The 19,997-nt window shown below is 40.0% G+C and overlaps 1 protein-coding gene across 1 annotated transcript in view; it reads left to right on the forward strand.

Moving 5' to 3' along the window:
* The window catches only part of LOC141732069 (pinopsin-like), a 100,336-nt gene that overhangs the window by 39,313 nt on the left and 41,026 nt on the right, over positions 1–19,997 (forward strand). The gene's annotated exons all lie outside the window — the stretch shown is intronic.

A 19,997-nucleotide genomic window follows, 5' to 3' on the forward strand; every position in this document is an offset into this window, starting at 1 on the left:
TATGTGCTTACAGAATGAAAATCAAAAACATGGAAAAGAAGAAAGGTAAATACATAAAATCTAGAACAAATATTGTTTCAAAGTTTCTAATCCATTGTTTCATTAATTTCTAATCCTACCGACTAGATAGGATTTTTTGGCTAGCTCAGTTGAATAACTTGTGCACCTGCATGAGAACCTCTGCATAAATATGGATTCGAGGTTTATGGCCACAGGAATGCAATTGAGATGTCTGGCTTTTATTATCTCAATAATAGAAATCTATGAAACTATACAAAGTTGTGAGATTGATCGTACTTTTTTAGCACAAATTTAGATTCACTAGCTACTTGGCACTAGAGCTGTTTCATTCACAAGCGAAAGGTGAGAAAGCCCTGTTCATCTCTGTCTTACATCTCTGATGTTTTCTGATCCTCTAGCTTCAGCTTAACCTGACTAAAGATAAGGTGGCTTAACCTACCTGTAATAGATACTAATTTTCTTCAACTACTCCTCATATTCTAATATTTTTATTGCTTACTATATATTACATTTTTCATGGTGTATTTACCATTATACCCTGCTAAAGAGTTAGGCTTAAAAGGTACGTGTATAATTCCTTATGAAACCTACATTTATTTTCAATGGAGGCAAATGATGAGTATATGAATATACCCATATGTAATACGAATATAACAGATTAAATGAGAATAAATACAACATTTTGGCAGTGATGTGAGGTTATGTTGTCTTCACAGTATATACTTTAATACTTCACATTTATCTGAACTGGGCAGGTGACTCTTTCAAATTGTACAGATTCTAGAAGCAGAAGAAATTTGGGTTTGTGCTTGTGTGGACTCTGCACCCAGGAGCACGCATGCAGCTAACTGCGCACATTCAATGCTGACATGTTTTTACATGGTCGGGGACCTTCTTTGGCCTGGGAGCAAATAGTACAAGCTGCCTTGAGCATCCTCTGTACCTTACGTAGTGTCCCTGTGGACCTCACACATGGTCATTCGAATTTTCTTTATTTGCCCAAATCAAAGTGTTTGAAATGACATGGGAGCTGCCTTCCAGCTCTTACAGTGTGGAGTTCTGACAATGTGGAGCTGAGGGTTGCTATACTATGCCCTGATCTGTAAAGCACAGGTGAGTGCAAGTCTGCTGCACAAGTCAGGGGACAGTGTAGAAAGGAGGGAGTCAAGCCTGGTGCAGACTTGTCCATGCCACCTCCTGGGAGCTGTCACTGATGCTTTCTGTCTTTCACATAGTGGCTTGAGGGCATCATCGTAGAGAGTGCTAAGGCAAATCTCTGCTGGGGAGCCAAGGATGCCAACAGTTAAGCAGGATGGATGATCAGGGATGATCCCTTTGTGGAGTGGTTTTATTTAGTAGCATAGAGATAGCTATTCAGGCTTTAATATATATGTGTCTGCTCCGCATCTTTCTTTTCCATGGAGTTTTAATTTTAATGTGTGTGTTAAGAAAACTGGAATTTTCTTTTCTTCCTTAAAGGCAGCTTGTTGTATAAAAAAGTTCATTGTGTACACATGAATCTAAGTTTCTGGCGTTCTTCCTCGACTTCAGACAATTGTGGGTACTATTTTAAATAGAGTTCGTTGGGAAATAGACTTTCTGGTTTTTTCCCAGTTTGAGATTTTTGATGGAGAGATTTCTTGTCTTGAACAAGGCAGGGGACACGCACAAAATCTTAACCTCACTATTTTTCACAGATCAGGACATCAGCAGTATTTTATTTTGATATAATCCTCCACCGGGATATTTAGACGTTAAAAATAAAATAATCTCCTCTTGACCCTGAAACCACTGGTGCCCTTGTACAGCAGTTGCTTAGACAAAATGATGTGGAACAAAAGGGCTTGGAAATCCTTGGAGCTGATGAGCTAAAATGCCTGTGAGATCCAGTGTCCTGAATAAAATAGCTCTGTGAGGTAACTAGGCACTAAAAGCCCAGGCATTTTAGATGTCTGTCAGGCATATTGTCAAAGAACAAGAGAGAAGCCCAGGGAAACTCGGATACCACCAGAAATGTCTCAAATTTGCATGTTACTACAGGATATTTTCCTTTTTTTTTTTTTAATCAGTTTCCCGGTGCAAAAATGTCACAGTAGGAATAATTTTGACCTTAACCGATCTGTAATTTACCTCTTTGCAAATTAAACATTTCTGTTGTCGCAGTGCAAGCCTGCTCATAAAATGCCAAGAGGGTTTCTGTGGTTCTACCTAAATCTTTTTCCACCTTCTCCATCTTCACCACCTTGTTCAGTGTGCATGACGTGATGTGGTAATAAATGTGCAACTCTCACATAGCTCATTGCCCTTGGGGTTTAACAAGGGTAAAGGTGTAAATACTGTTATTCAGCTTACTGAGCGTCATCAGTATGGCAAAGAAGTGCTGAAAAGCCACGCTAATTTTCTCGTTATAGTTATTCCTTCTGTCATGTTCATACAGTCAGGCCAAATAACTATTATTACAGGGTGTTTTTTTCCTTTGCTCTATGCTTGTTTTTTTTTCTTTGTTATTAAAATAAGCAGTGAGGATATTTTATGGAATTCTTCCCCTTTACTAAGTTGTTGCTGCTTTGCACAGTACTTGGCTCTGTCTCACAGTGAGTCAGTGGAAATTACCTTCTGTGTTCTGTAGTAGATCAAAACTGGGGTCATACTTCAATTTACAAGTATCTTACTGTGCAGCTGGCTCTACTTATTTCAGTGGGCCTGATGGTGAAGTGAGGGCCACAGTCACAAGTGAAAAATGATGGCAGAAATCGGGCTAATAGTATTTCAAACACACAGGCTTATATTTCAGGCAGCATTTTATTAATCTGAGTCAATGAAAATAGAATGGCGATACTCCAAGTGCCCTTAATTACTAGCCTTGATAGACTATAATCCTGCAGGAGTCAATACCCAGCGTAACTCAGTTGGGTTAAACACTGGGGCAATCATCTGGCTGAAAATTAATCTTGTTTTTGCACAGGTGGCAGGGGGATAAGGTAGGATGGCGAGGATGGAGGGGGAGGAAGGGACTGGTGCTGCTGCCTTGACAGCAGCAAAGACTCGGAGCAGATTGTGCTGGCCAGGCAGCTGTGCCAGGGCAGCTCTGGGGTGAACACGCTGCGTCCCGACGGAGAGCAGCTTCCAGCAGAGTGAGAACAGTCCTCGTGAAGTATTTAGAGTAGAGGCTTTGAGGGTTTTTCTTTTTCTTTCTTTTTTTTTTTTTTTTTTTTAATTAAGAATGAACATATGGCTCTTCAAAACATCTGGTCCTGCTGGAAGAAAAGAGACACTGTTCAGGTGCTTTCCAGTTTGCACCTGACACTTGTTTTACAGGCAGCCTCCTTCGCTGAAGGAACAGTTGTCCGAACCTTCTCTGGAGAAATGGTACCAATCTATCACAACACCTAGAGAGTTGTACATCTCTTCTTATCAGGCACATGGTTCATTTGAATTCCTCTTTGTTAGTAATGCAGTTGTCAGATGAACCCTTCAACTGCTTGATTCAACTTAAAAATCTCAGGAAATCTTGTGCAGTAAAACAATATCCATCTGGACATGAAAATGATAGGAAAAAAAAATATATGATCATAAGTAGACAATGTTTCCTTTGGAGAAATAAGCATAAAGTGTATTACTGTATTTCTCAAGTTATTTTTAAGAGGATGATGATGCTTAATCCATTGACTATCCAACTTTTCTATTTCATACGGTTTTCATTGTAACTTAACCACTGCCCCCTTTGTGGCCTTAATTCATTCTTCCTTTGTTATTACAAGATATAAAAGCAAAAAGAATGAACATTCACTCTTGATTTTTAAGATATAGGAGTCTGAGGTTACACTTTCCTGTTCGTTAAGCATCTTTTCCCGTGGTTCTTCTTTTAAAACGTCTACACCGTATGCATCTTAAAACAATGAACAATGGTCTGTGGCTTGAGGTAGAGTCATCTGAGCTTACAACGAAAGGGTGATTGTTTGACTTTTAGTAGTACAACTGACATCTGCTAAGCAGCTAGATTAATCACGGTGGAGCATGTGCTAGGGCTGCCTTTAGGGTATATTCCAGACCTCCTGCTATACTTAAGAGTGGTAATCTAAATTCAAATGGGAGATCTGTCAACTAAACAGCTTCTCAGATAATAAAAGGCGTGCAAGGTGTTTACTAAGGAGGTCTAAGTAATATTGGACTGTTTTGTTTCTGGTCACGTACGAGGCAGGAGAGGCACAGTTTCCCAGTGTTTCAGAAGGTCGTAACATCCATTTTATCTAGTAATGTAACACCTTGCCTGAAACCGCCCCAAACATGTGGGAAGAGAAGTTTCCATTTAGCTGAGCTCTTGCTACTTATATCTGGCCTGTTAAAGATTAAATATAAACAAAGTGTAAATAAAACCAACCTGCACAGAAGTAGAAAAGAAAGAAATTCATAAATATTCTGAGCCTAAATTAAAAAAAAAAATAAATTGGGCAAACATTCCTATGATGAATGGAGTTCTCCCTACAGCAGATATTGAAGTATATGCATTTTTTTATTCCTATTAGCAATCCCATTGAATGTGCTTAAAGGTTGTTTATAAGTCTGTAAAACACCGCATTCAAGCCATTGCCTTGCACAGAAAATAGAATGAGTATTGCCCCTAGTTCCTGGTCGTAGATATCCCTAGCTAAACACCAACAGCACTGTGCTCTGCTCTGATGCCTTCAGTAGGAGCTAGGCCTTTAAAAACACCTGTCTCTGGGAAAGTTCACTCAACTATTTCACCTGGATATTGCTTTCTACTTTCTCTAGTGCTATGGCTTGCAAGCACGCACTCAAAGACTTTAAAGGCCTTACCTGATAATTTTCTCTCTTTTCGCTTGCTGACCAAGTTCAGGATATTAGTTCAGTCTAAATGTCGAGTTGAAAGAACCGACTTTCACATCGTTTCAACCTGGCCTTTCTGCATCAATCTTTAAGCTCTTTATGAAGAAAATTTGTAACTGTGGTTGGCAATCTGGCCTTGGCCTTTTATTAATGGCATGCGACTCCTGGGGGCCTTTTCCTTTTGCATGTTTTCTTTCACTGTTCAGTAGTGAAAAAGCTCCTCTGCCCTGATCATGCTTCCGTGCTCCAGGATGGTCAAGGCTCAGTAGGTGCTTAGTCATGTCAGCCTGGCACATTTTGGATTTTCTCAATATAAAACTAAATGGATTTGCTTTGAGCTCCATTGCTTGCTGAGTAAGTTCAGGATGTTAATTCAGTCTAAATGTCAAGTTAAAAGAAATATGATTCCAGCTTGCTGAATCATCTTGTTAACTCAGTATTCTTTTTCCTTTGACCTTTCCTTAGGGACGTACAGGTATTGCTCGATTAGTTTTGGTCTTTCCAGAAGAATGGTGGAATTTTATAAGACCACATCATCCTTTTCTCTCTGAGGTGATAAAATTCACACTGGACAGGCTTCATACTGGCTCTGACTATATCCCTCCCGACTTACTCATTGCACTCTGCGGAATTCTTCTGTCACAAAACTCAGAAATGAAAGTGTTGCTCAAAAGTGAGCTGAATTTGCAATATCCACATTTAACACATAAGGACTTGAAGGGACCTGGGCTTATTAGTGAATCTTTGCTAGAGTAGTTTGTAACTTGGTACTAACTGTCCCAGACATACGTTGGATCCCCTGAAATTGGAAATAGAAGGAAATCTGGAGAATTATTTAAAATACCTGTGTTGCTTTTCCTGTATGTAAATGTCATAAACAGCATATCTAGAGCAAAATTAGGCTGTGAAGGAATATTATATAGTGCCAACATCTTCCTTGAAAGATAAAGGACATTGGGAGTAGTATTAATTTGCAGACTGAAAGAGTGAAACAAGGATCTGACCCCTTGCCGTGTGCGGGGATGCAAAATCTCCATCCTCAGACTGTGGCATCCCCAGTAATTCTGTTACAGCTCCTTTTAGCAGACGTGAAACAAAGCAGTTATTATAGTAAATATCCATGGAGAACATCAGCTGAGAAATGAGTGCAGTTGGTTAGGAAAGCAGGGGACGATGGCCAACAATGATTGTCTGAAGCAGGAAACCTGGGAACAAGGGGAGCGAGTAGCTTTGGTGGTGGTGTCACCAAGGGTGGGGTGGGTGACACCGGCTGTGGTACTGCGGGAGGAGAGGAACAGAGTTTGCAAGTCCTGCGAGGGCAGCAGGTGGCAACAGCATCTGAGGTGCTGTTATTTGTGCAGAGAAATTAACTGTAGCATATATCATACATATACATACATATATGATGAAGGGCTCTTGGCTATCAGTCTTCAAAGAGATCATGGAGTCAGTTTGAGTAATTTTGTGAAAAATTCAGTTCTCTGTTCAGGATAATCAAAAGAATAAGTGAGATGTTAGAAAGTACTAGGGAATAAGATTGGGAGAAACATCCCAAATGTCGTTATATCATTGTATAAACTTGAATATTGCAAGGAATTCTGGTCATGTATTTGAAAAACATATAGGAGAAACAGAAAAGGCACAAAAAAGGGTAACGTGCAATCAGAGCTACAGAAGTAGTTTTCAAGGAGAGATTAAACAGTGAGAGAACTTGTGGTGCTACATTTCAGAGTAGTTCCACATTTTGATTCTTTGTCCTTCATTCCGGTGCTTGTAATATAGTTGTACACATAGAGAGGAATTGCTAGAAAATACGAGAAGTAAAGGTTACTCATTAAGCTAAAATAGCTGCTAGGAAAAACTAGAGTTTTTTTACGGGCTGTGGTATGCCGATAATCCTCCTAGACAGGCTATGTGTCAAACTCAGCCACACGAGTAAATAAAGGCATTTCCATGTACATGGAGTTTTGGTGATAGGATTCACTGGTCCCACTCACCTTCCAGGTTAAATCATAGCAATTAACCTGATTTTATAATTAGCTGTATTTGTGATTCTAAACATAATCACTTCTTTTCACTTAAGCTGTCTTCAGTTTCTGAAAAGTAACCTGTAAACGAAAACAAAGCTCAAGAAGCTCTGATCTTTAAGATGGGTTTTCTACAATATTTGTGTTCTTGGTTTTGTTTACTTATTGTTCACGTTATACTCACAGATCCTGCTAACTTTAGCAATCTTATTTACAGATTTGTAAGAATTCAACTCCAGAAAGAATTCTTAGATTAGCTGGTCTTCCAACCTGCAGCCAAATTGTTTCTCTGAGTTCCTCCACATTCAAACTAATACATGTTTGACAAAGAAAAAGTCTATCATCCAGAAATGCAGCCAGCCTTGATTTAAGGAGATTAAGAAAGTTTCTCCTACTTTCTTGGAAAGCCTGGTTCAGTGATTAATCACTCCAGTAGATAAAAAGGACTACCTTTATTTTGAAATTATTTTTTTTTCCTCACCTCAGTTTCATGGCATTGGGTAACAAGTACTGTATGAAATCCTTTAGTCTTGACATTTTCTATGGCCAACTGGAAAATTACGGCACTTAAGTAGCAATGTGATTCCACATTAAATATAATAGAAAACAGTATTTATTTACTCAAACTTACTGTTTATTTTATAATTGGTTCTTTGTGGCCAAGCCTATTTATTAAAATATTTAAGAGAAGAGATTTGTCTGTGAAGGATTTAAAGCTCTGACCCTTTCATCTCAGCAGAGAAAATTCATTCCAAAAATGAACCTAGACAGCTGACTAGGAAAATGGCAGAAGTGTGGCTTAGCATTTCCTTTATCTTTAATGTGATTTTTCAGAATTTTTTCAGAGTTTTTTCATAAAGAAATCAACAAGCAAAAAGGATACAGGCTCATGCTGATACATTGCTTCGTTTTCAATATGCCTTTTATAGAGGAAAAGATAACAGGCATAACTGCTATTGAGAAACTGATCACTGAGCTGTCCAGTCACTTAATCACTGAGAATAATTAATTGGGACCAAAAAGAAATATTTTTTTGAAAGAGAATCCTAGGAAGAGACACTTAACTTTTCCAGGCTGAAATACCAGACTCCAAGATTATTATTTGATCAAAACTGGAAAGCAGCCTGGCCCAAATACAGTCCCACTGAATTTCCTGCGTATATAGACAATGTTTCAGAAGCAGGGTGTCAGCTCTGTCTATACCTGAATTTCCATGTATAGCTCCATAAGCAAGCAAGGGCTGACTGTGTCACGCTGAGTCCTTCCTTCCCCTTCCTCCTCCCCTTTCCCCTCCTCTTCCTCTTTCCCTTTTCTCCTCCTTTCCCCCTCCTCCACCTCTATTTCCCCCTCCAATTCCATCCTCTCCTACTCTTTTTCCTCCTTCTCTTTCCTGTTGTGGTTAGTAGCAGTCACCAGGAAGGTGGCTGATAACAATTCTTTTAACCTAAATCAATGCACATGTTAAGGTATAGCTATGTTTTCTGACTGAATCATTCTCATGGCACTATATCTTTAATCTCTATATTAAATTACTCTTAAATTGCTTCTGAACAAAACCTGCAGCTGTATGAACTGATAGCTTCTTCGATATAGTCAGCGGTCTCACTGTCAGAAGACAAGTTTGTTACCTGCTAAACTGCCATGTTGATCTTACAGGATTTTAACCACCACATAGAAATACTAATATATGCTAAAGCATAGCCATCATCTAGTTTTAGTTCATAGAAGTCTGCTACTGCACCCTTATGTCTGTTCCCTCGGGGCATGTGAGAATGCGTGGCAAATAGCTCAAATGAACCGTTACAGTGTGATAACAATTTTTCTGCTTGGATACGAAATTTGGAATATGTATTGATTGTTTTCTGTTGCCATCAGTGCTGTATTATTCTTCTTTTTCCCCTATAACCCACAAAACTGTGCTATCTGCAGAAATAATTTATAAAAGTGCTACCTTTTATACAGCAGCAGAGTAACAACAATATAGTAATGCACTTGCTATACGTCTCCCCCTCCCCAAACTAGAAACAAATTTGAGGGAAAAACAATATTATCATAGAATCATAGAACCATAGGGTTGGAAGGGACCTCTGGAGATCATCTAGTCCAACCCCCTGCCAGAGCAGGGTCACCTACAGCAGGCTGCAGAGGAATACGTCCAGATGGGTTTTGAATGTCTCCAGAGTTGGAGACTCCACCACCTCTCTGGGCAGCCTGTGCCAGTGCTCTGCCACCCTCACAGTAAAGAAGTTCCTCCTCGTGTTGAGATGGAACTTCCTATGTTCCAGCTTGTGCCCATTACCTCTTGTCCTGTTGCTGGGCACCACTGAAAAGAGCCTGGCCCCATCCTCCTGACACCCACCCTTTCAGTATTTATAAGTGTTGATAAGGTCCCCCCTCAGCCATCTTTTTTCCAGACTGAAGAGACCCAAATCCTTCAGCCTTTCTTCATAAGAGAGGTGTTTGAGTCCCCTCATCATGTTGGTAGCTCTCTGCTGCACCCTCTCCAGCAGTTCCCTGTCCTTCTTGAACCGGGGAGCCCAGAACTGGACACAGTACTCCAGGTGCGGCCTCACCAAGGCAGAGTAGAGGGGGAGGATGACCTCCCTCAACCTGCTGGCCACACTCTTGTTTGATGCACCCCAGGATGCCATTGGCCTTTTTGGCCACAAGGGCACATTGCTGGCTCATGGTCATCCTGTTGTCCACCAGGACTGCCAGGTCTCTTTCCACCGAGCTGCTCTCCAGCAGGCCAGCCCCCAACCTGTACTGGTGCATGGGGTCTTAACTGGTGCGCTGGTGCATTATTTAGAACTAAACTTCCAATAACAGCTATCTTATAACCCAGTCATCTTCTAAGAGGTTTCTTTAGTCTTTTTCTTACTGAAAGTGTTTCTTTGTCATAATAATGCTAATTTACAAGCTCAGAGCACTTGGAGCTATTAAGATTCAAAAACATGAGTAGTATCAAAGCCAATATAATGCAATGGGCTATTGGTGTTTTTCACTGTTTTCTTCCAAATTGAGCATGCCTATTGGAAAACAGTTGTCTCCTACGTTTTACTTTACATATGATTACAGTTCACAGATAAAACTGAAATGGAGTTTGCCAATGAAGCAATTTTTGCAGAGTTGCACATTCTACTTTTAAAATGTAAAGTATTTCTCTTCCCTATCAGCACCATAATTCAGCGTCAGTATGCTTTACAATTGTGCTTCAGCACTATCTGTATCGTGCTCTTTCTGTAGAGAAATGACAAGGATTTATCTAAGTGTGGTGAAGTTAATGCAGCTCATCACTTTTACAAATGCTTGCCTCTCTCCTAGAAATGCCAGTAGGTCTCTAGCTGGGCTATTAGTGCTATAAAACTTCCACTTCTTCCCTAAGTGGTGCTGGTGTCTCTATAGGAATGACTATCCTGCCTTAAAGTGAGCTTGGTGAACTTTGTTTCAGTGAAGACCAGTGGCGGCCTGTTGAAAGTCAGCTGCAAATATTCTGTAGGTACCCCCTTCTCAGATGAATTCCCTGTGCTGTGAGCAATTTTAACAATTGCCTGGCATTCATAGGCTCAGTAGCCGCCTAACCTCATGTTCAAGGTAGTTACACAAAAATATCCTTGAGAGGAAAAAACAATCTTTCAGAAGTCTGTTTTTGTCTGTCCTCTTCATTATGTGTGCACAAGATGAAATAATTGTGGCTATTGCCATCACAGGAGGATTAATGTATTTCCTTGATGTCGATAGCATACATGTAAAAAATGTCATTCTAGGAAAAAATAAGTATATATAGATGGTGAAGTAAAATATAAAGTCAGGAGTGTCTCTTCAGCATAAAGTGACATATGTAGCATCTGTTATTCTGGAACATAAGTAGATCAAGGAAGGACATTCATCTTAAAGATCCAGGAAAATCTCAGACACCAACAGCTGAATTGTTCATAATTTCTAGCTTCTCTGTTATATCATACGGACATAATAAGGCAAAATCTGCAATGAGGCCATTGTTCTCTATACTGAATTCTGTATGCAGCTCCCCTGCTGGTCTCCCTGGAGCACAGGGGAGCCCTACTAGTGGTCCATCACCCTGGTGTTACACTCCTCACAGTAACTATGGCAGATGCTGTCTAGGGAGTGTGTGCAAACCTGGCCCCTCTCTGTGGTCCATTCTCCTAGGGTTCCCCAACATCCACTAACATATATATTTGGTCTAATACTTCTGGCATTTTTACCTTAGATCAATATAGGTCCTCTAAAGTATCTGCTACAAAGAATTCATGGGATCTTCCCAACATCTTTGGCAGTGAAAACCGAGGCAAGGAATTCACTACACTTCTGTTCTAGAGCCTTCTCAGTCCTGACTACATCTTTTATACCTTGATCATCACATGGTCCCACCAGTTTTCTATCTGGCTTCCTGGGGGTTTTTTTTGTATATTCAAAGGACTTCCTAGTGCTTAGGCTGTCAACATATTTGTAAACAGAGAGGTGGAGAATGATATCCACTCATTTCAAGAAAAAGCAATCATACCAGTTATGGGAAAAAAGGATTTATCAGAGAAGACCATCTTTAGCTGGATAGCAATCCAGCAGTCTGAACATTTACTGCAAAAGTATCAGCCAAGGAGTTTTGTTTCCCAAAGATCCATTACCTGGACATTTTCAACTACCTCCTTTCTACAGGTACTCCATTAAGTCATGGTTGATCCACACCAACCAGGAGATAGAGGTTTTTTTCTTTTTTAACTTTGTTCTTGCTCTCACTACCCTAAAAAAGGCTTCAGTCCTTTTGCAGTTGACTGTTCTGGGTCAGAAGTACCAACATGGGTTGGTCAGAAGTTGGCCGAAATAAACTGTACTCATTTTCATTTTGACAGGTAAGCTAGTCTAGTGGATAGAAGGGAAACTGTAGTTGTGATATAACTCAAGTTCTTCATACATTATGTGCTTATAGCAACTAGGGAAATACTGTCTTAAAGGAGTCCCCATAAGGTACCCATTTCATGGAGATCTGTCAGGTGCTTTCAGCATTTTCATTGCCAATTTACATGATGGAGCAGAAATATATCTCTAAAACTGCCAGTGAAACACCAGGATTGGTCAAGGCAAGTGGAGAGTTTTGCTTAGATGGGAGAAATCACACAGGATGGATAACACAGGTTGGGAATCAGTGCAGTCCAAAGAATCCAATTTGAATAGTGAGTCACGAACAATATGTGGGCTTGGGAACACGGTGTCTTTGCAAACAGAACAGATCTTATGGTGGGACAGGTGAGCAGAGGTGTGGAACGTCTGACCTTGGGTGCACTTTGTTCTGTGCGCTGGTTTTGTTAAACCAAGATAAGTAAATATTGAGAACAGACATGTGAACAGTTTTTGAATGTAAAAACACTGCCACTAAAGAAAAGCAGCTATGATTAATTGTGCTTGCACACCCTTACACTAACGCAAAGACCAAAGGAAACAATTTCTAGAAATGAAGGTTTAGATCAGATGATACATAAAAGGTTTATAAGGATGTAAGTATTGAAATCATGGAGCAGGTTGTTAAGGGGTATAAAATATCTTTCTATTAGACAGTAACTCTCAGGCTGGCGAAGGAACACTTGTCCTGCGTTTAGAGCGTACTGAGGAAGGGGAGTGATGGACACCGCCGAATCTCTTAAGAATCCTTCCAGCCCTCTGGTTGTATGATTTTAAATACATTAAAATTCATGGCATTCCCAACATGTACTTGCAAAGATTGTAAAACAAATTCATCAAGGTAACAGGAAATTTAGAGTGCTACATAAGGCAAAATGAAAATGAAATGTTAGAAAAGCAGAGAAATTCAGTCCTTTGCCTCCACCAGCTGCTACTTATTTTAATGTCTATCTGACAAAGTAAAATAAACTTTAAGAATGCCAGATTTTTGAATATATAACAACAGCTATAACCCCAAATTTTGCAGAAAGAGCTGACTCTGTCATGTTTGGCTTTTGTTTTCAGTTAGTTAGAGAATACTTTATGAAAAGTTTATTATACTTTGTAATGCATATTTCAGTGTTTCTGTTGCATTAGAAAACATGTATTTTCTTTTCTTTCCAAATATTATATCCAACTTTAGAAGACAGACAAAGGATAAAATTTGGCTTAATGATTAGGGGATTGGAACACCTCTCCTGTGAAGAAAGGCTGAAGGATTTGGGTCTCTTCAGTCTGGAAAAAAGATGACTGAGAGGGGACCTTATCAAAGCTTATAAATACTTAAGGGTGGGTGTCAGGAGGATGTGGCCGGGCTCTTCTCAGTGGTGCCCGGCAACAGGACAAGAGGTAATGGGCACAAGCTGGAACATAGGAAGTTCCATCTCAACATGAGGAGGAACTTCTTTAGTTTGAGGGTGGCAGAGCACTGGCACAGGCTGCCCAGAGAGGTGGTGGAGTCTCCGTCTCTGGAGACATTCAAAACCCACCTGGACGTGTTCCTGTGCAACCTGCTGTAGGTGACCCTGCTCTGGCAGGGGGGTTGGACTAGATGATCTCCCGAGGTCCCTTCCAATTTACCATTCTGTGATTCTGTGATTCTGTGTAATCTGGATTTGAAAAATCATGCCAACTGGTAAAAATATAATTCAGAGATGTTTTACTAAAAAACCAATACATAAATATGTTTTGTTTTTTTCCTTTGCTGTCTTTTGTAATGATGTGTCTCACTCTGCAGGGAAGACATCTAGACAGCTCCACTTTAAGTTTTGATTTGGTGTGAAATTGAAACAAAGCAAAAAATGGCATTCATATCCCCCCTCACCCATAAATTTCTATAATTTTTCATGGATCGTTGCTTCCACAGACTCCATCAGAGAGGGTACATGGGGTAGAAACTGAAAGTCTGTCATCAAGCCCATCCTTTCAAGTTGTAAGCATTTGGAAAGCTAGAATGTTTTGACCCATACAAGAAAGCATCTTATTTGTATTGGTCTTGCTCATAATTCTAACAAGGAATAGTATTAAAAATCCAGCATTCCATCTTTTCTGTATTTCATAGGAACCACATTTTTTATCCATGTCGTACTGTATATTATGAGCCTGTGGTAAGAATATATAAATGCTCTATCTATCTCGCATGTCTCCAAGTGAACTGGGCATGGATAGATGCCAGTCACTGCTTTTAGATTTGGCACTTCAGGACTTGCATTTCTCATCCCTTTCTTTCTTTCCATGTCATATTGCTGCCCTCCACCTGCCCTTACGCTATATCTGACACCTTCAAAATCCTTCCCGTCATTTACATCTGTTTTTTCTGGTGGTCTCTTGTCCATTTTGGGGGTAGCATGTCTTAAAAATCCTGTAAAAGCTGTTCAAGTTTATGGATCTCTGCAAGTAGTGAAGCTTGCCTTTCTGAAGGCATGATGATCACGAGTGTTGCAAGCTTGGACAACTCACTCTCACCCACAATTTCCTACATCTTGTTTTCATGTGGGGCGATGGCTGGCTGCTCACAGTGATGAGGATTCTCCCCTCTTAGAGAGATTTCTGGCAGCGGGTGTTTATTCAGGCTGAGAGGCTTAACAGGCACACTACCTTCCCTTTTTGGTGGGTCCTGATGCGAAGAAGAATGCTGCTTCATGGGGATGATCCTCAAAGTAGTGCTAGAGGGACAGTCAGAGTAGCTGTTCCCAGGCTGAAGCCGTGATGGTTCTCCTGCGAGGGTGCAAATGCCATTAGGAAGGACAGCATTACAAAGGCAGAGCCTGTAGCACCAGACTAGGAAAACCTCTATGGAGGAACCACTAGAAGGGGCCACATAATATGCACTAGAGAATGGATGTTACTTCCTCCAAGTCTAATCATGTATTCTTTCCTTACCTACTCCCTGACCTGTTCCTCACAGTTTTTTATGCTATCTTCCCCTTGCAGCACCAAATCTTTGGTCTAATATGAATATCCCCATTCCGGTATGAGTTTTTTATTTTGTGGGGACAGAAATTAAACTTTTAACAAGAAAAAGGAATTGTTTGTTGGTTTTTGCTTGTTGTTTTTTTTTTTGTTGTTTTTTTTTTTTAATAACTGTATTTATTCTAGGTAGATCTAAAAATCATCCGAAGTACCTCATACTCTGGTTATTTAGACTAGCCACTGAAGATGCAGCAGATTGGTTTTACTTGTATGGCAGCCTCTTCATGAATTATAAATCAAGAACTGAAAACTACTTTTCCATATTTGTTATACCTGTACCATCTTTATTAATAGTAAACAGGTTCGGGCCATCTCTATACATGCAACTCTGCCTTACCTATATCGTATCAGCTTATGCAACCTGACCAGATGAAGAGAAATATTTGTAATTACTACGCAATCCTAACTCTCTTAAAAACCAAGTGCCTCCTCACCGTGCTGTCCCTGTGCTTGCAGCTTAGGCATGCCTGGCAGGCGGTGGGACTGTTTTGTATTCGCGTGCACACCATGTTCTGGAGACACTTTGCCCTCCTCACCCATCTAATGGGTGAGATGTTTGGGGAGCGGGCTACGAGTATTCAGCGTTGGCTTCAGTCTTGTTTAGTCCTGGATTATTCTGTGTTTAATCACAAGCACAAATTGCTGCGCAGCCAAAGACTGCCCTACAGGGTAATATATCAAACTCATAGAGTTTTAACAGTTTGGTTCTGCTTATCTTGCCTTTTTAGTAATGTAAAACAAACATGAAACTTTATGACAGTTTAAGAGTAAGTTTCCTAACTGGAAGTCTTAAAGCAATACATAATTTATAGAGGATTGTGTGTAATACTCAAGCTACAGAAAAGGAATTTATCTTCCTTTTCTTTGAGCTAAGATAAATGTTTATAAACACCCAGGCTGGGTACAACTCACTAAGCCAGTTTCCCCTTGCTTACCTTCTGCAGCATATCAGAGTGAGGGCTAGAGAGACCTAACTTCTTCAGGTGCAACACAATCCTGGGTACACAACATCCCAAGGAAAAAAAAAAGTGTATACCTGAGCTTCAGTCTTATTGCTTAAATTTAATTCATCTAAGTTAGCAGTTTACGTGATTTTCTCCCTCCTATTTGTCATTGTGTGTTGAAAAAAGGACGATGTGCTGTAGAGTGAGATTAAAATTCAGGAGCGTGTCGAGGTTCCTGCTGAGAGGAGAGAGATCGAAGACTTCCAGACTTTGCAGGGTTGGGTTTGTTTTGTTTGGTTTTGTTTTGTTTTGTTTTTTTACTGAAGAGACCTCTGCCGTGAAAAGTGTATAATAATTTGAGGGAAACGGTCTGCAGTGAGTATGGAGGAGAATGATTTCAGGCCAGTTTCGGCATAATTGCTATATTTTTAAAGATGTCAAGGTGACGAAAGCTTTGAAGCCACTTTGGATTTATATTCTGTGTAGAGTCTACAGAATTTGACGGGCAGATCCGAGCACATACGTTAGGCTTATTTAAATATAAATAGCTACATGTCAAAGGCATACCCACATGTCCTTAATGATGCGTTATTTTATATGTCAGTAGAAATATTCAAGGGAGTGGGAGGGGATCCCTCAGTAAAGTATGGGAAAACTTCACCTCTCCCCAAGAAAAGGGGTAATTGTGGTTAGGTGCTGGAAGACGGCTGATGCCTGAGAGATTTTAGCATTTGATTTCACTGCAAGGAGAGCAGCTACTAATCCAAAGGAAAGCAAAGCTCAAGTTCTCACCCATATGTGCTAACCTGGTGAAAAGTAGTGTTAAATGTGAGCGAGAGCTTTATATATGCATGCAAAAATGGATCTAGGGGAATACCCAAGCTCCGGTTTTAGGGAAAACATTATCCTGACACTTTTTTTTTTCTTTTTTAAATTCACACCCCAGATTCAGAGGAAATATCGACATTTAGTGTAGAAAAAGTTGTTGTTAATCTCATTCAAGAGGCGAAAGGGCCAGTGAGTCACACTTGCATCATAGCTTTCTTCTCCAACCTTGGATGACTCCTATGTAAGTCTTCTCACACATTTATAGATGTGTGTGTGTTTGCACGTATGGATATATCATATAGTATATAATGCATGCATTTATGGATATATTATATGGTATATAATGTATATTGTGTGTATATATATCATGTATAGTGTATATATACATATATAGCATATACAGTATATGATGTGTATAAATTTTTTACATATATACACACATTCATACATACACTGTCTTTTTCAGTGAGAAGGGAGAGGTTGTAAACCAAACTGCAAACACACCTGAAGGGTGGGGAGAAGGTTGTAACGTGTTCTGATTCCAGCTGAATAAGTTTGCTGATCTCAGCTGACATTTACTCTGACTCTTCTATTTATTGTCCTTGCCAATTACAACACACAAGCTGTTATTTCCTGCTTCAGCTGTACCAGTGTTTGAGTCTTTTGAAGCATTATTTTTTGTCACCATTGTTTGAAACCACTTTTCCATACGTGTGGGCCAATGTGCCCTCCATTTCCTATGTAGATGGTAGCATTATATTGCTTAGTATCAAGTAGTAACTTTCAAACCTGGAAATAAATTTTACACCTATCAGTTCATCTCTTTTTGAAGAGTTCAACAACATTAGTGATTTTGCAGATATACCTTCTGCGTGGTACTCTCTCTGGAAGAAAGTACATGAAAACCAAGAAGGAATTAATGTCTGATATTTTCCCCTTCTGCTCCAGAAATTCTTCAATGCAAAATACACTGAATTCAGCTTTAAAAACCAGAAGTATGTTTTCATTTTATTTTTCCCTTAACTTCAGCTGAACTGTTAGGTCAGTCAAAGCCATAGCAAAAGTTAATAAAACAAAAAATAATACCCCAAACCAGAAGTTGGCTATTGGGAAAGTAAATCTGTTAAAGGTATCGTTTGTTGGCAAGCTTTTCAAAAAGAGGAGTCTTAAACTAAATTACTGGCTTGATTTTCTGAAAGTGATCTCAGCATCTTCCACCTTTATAAAAGCAGGTTGTGTTGCTAAGCAGCAACATATGTAGTAATATTCTTATGTGTTATCTTTACAAATCTAGCTGCATTTCTATTCTGTTATTGGCAAGTATCCTTCATACCTTCAGCTTTTCCTTCATAAGGTGGAATTCCTCAGTTTCGCCCTCACAGATGAAACCAGTATTATGTGCCATGGGTATAGGGCTGTTCTCAGTCCTGACTTGGTTCAGCAGCTACTGAATCTCCTTCAGGAGTCTGTGTTGTATTTGCTGACAAAACACCCCTTTTATAATCTAACTGTGGTTTAATTCAACCATGCAACAAAAACTACTGTTTTTTGAAATGCCTATTCCATGCCATTACAATAAACGCAGCCTCCACTCTTGTCGATATGTCTTACCATGAAAATTCTTTAACCAAGGGATAGATAAATCTGGACACCAACAAGCTTAGTTAGTTCCCCAGAACTTGTCCAGTGTCAGGACAATTGCCAAGTCTCTAATTTTCCTCCAGTCTCCCTGAAAAACACATAATTTTTTCTTTTTTAATATTTGTTTTGGCAATGCTATCACTTTCTGGACATATACTAGTGTACAATCCCAGGTTAACTGGGTAATATGCAATGGGAATAGAAGTAACTGCCTCTTCGTCCCCTTCCTGCTCTTTTCTGGGTGAGGTTCAGTTTGCATAACCTTAGGCACCAAAAGATTAGGCCAAATTAGTCTTCTAGGCTTCTTCTGCAGTGAAAACGAGGACAGTGGATCTGCTCAAGCCTGTAGTTCTTGCTACCAGGTGCCTGATGGTGGCAGTCTGTATGCTCCACACCAGGACAGGAAGGATTGTAGCTTTTGGCCATCAGAAGATGTACAAAGACCTCCTTCTTGCCTGAAACAAGTGCAGGTAGACCTACATCCAGGTAACTGCAACACTACCTATGGCCTGGGACTGATGTTCAGCTACTTTAAATGAAAGGACCAGAAAAAACCAGCCGGTATTCACTATCAGAGAGAGCCCGGTGACATTCAGTTCTTCAGGGCTCTGAACTTTTAATGCTAACCCCAGATAGGGGCCATTGCACCTTTCGCAACCCCCAGAACCAGAGACAGCTTTGACTCAATGGTTTTTCGGCCAAAATAGATGTCTTCCTTGATGAAGGAGGACTCATCCCCTTTGTGGCGCATGCTGGAAGCAGAGTAGTGAACTCTGCCTTTAAAATTTTGAAGGGTATAATCTGGTTTTAGGCTAATTCAGGCCAACACGTTCTTGCTAAGCCCGTTGATAGGGATGTCAGTTGGTGTGAGTCAAGGCCAGTTATAACATGCTCACTAGAACCAGACTTAGACAAGCAATCAAATACAAGCAAGTAACACAGTTTGTGACTGCTATCAGTTTGGGAAAATTAGGCCTGATGGCTTCAAGGGAATGGATTACTATCTATCACAGTCTCCCAAACTATCTAGGGAATTCGTATAAATAGGGTAAGTCATGTTAGACACATGAAACTCCAACAACCTTAATATTTTATAGCAGACAGTTTATTTTTATCATCTTTTTGATAGAAAATTAATTAGAACTTAAATAACTTTGGCCATAACGTTTGATGCTTCTTTCATCGCCAGGTATTTTCAAGTAGCTGTATCTTCCAGATAGCAAACACAATTCACTGCCCTTTCAGTTTCCATTTTCCACATATCTTATTTCCTACACATCTTTGATTTGTTTCAGGCAGGTAAGTGCCATAGGAGTGTAACTGACAATATCAGAGATAACAGCTCTGTGCATTCCCACAATTACTGAAGGACATAGATAGAAATAACATTTTTGAGAAGTGCATATCACCATATACAATATAGCTGCTTAAATGAGCTGACAGGGCTGGTGGCTCTTCAGCTTTATGGTGATTCTATTTCACCTCAGAAGCACTTTTTTTGCTTTATTGGACACAGGTTTTGTCATTTCCAAGTTGCTTTACTTGTTGCTGTCAGACCTTTGGACCATTCAGTCAGCCAATCCCTATGCATGAGACAGTTATTTGCTGTGGGCTCCTTAGAGTGTGCTGGAGGTAGAACACTTCTCCTGGCCCTGTACTTCCCATACAAGAAACATCAGCCCCAGCTGCTGGGAGCAGCCACTTGGGTCTGTCTGTCCCCGCTGCTGTAGGGGTAGGCACACTTTGCCTTTGCTCCAAG

This window comes from Larus michahellis, chromosome 1, assembly GCF_964199755.1.
Source record: "Larus michahellis chromosome 1, bLarMic1.1, whole genome shotgun sequence".
NCBI classification, from domain to species: domain Eukaryota; kingdom Metazoa; phylum Chordata; class Aves; order Charadriiformes; family Laridae; genus Larus; species Larus michahellis.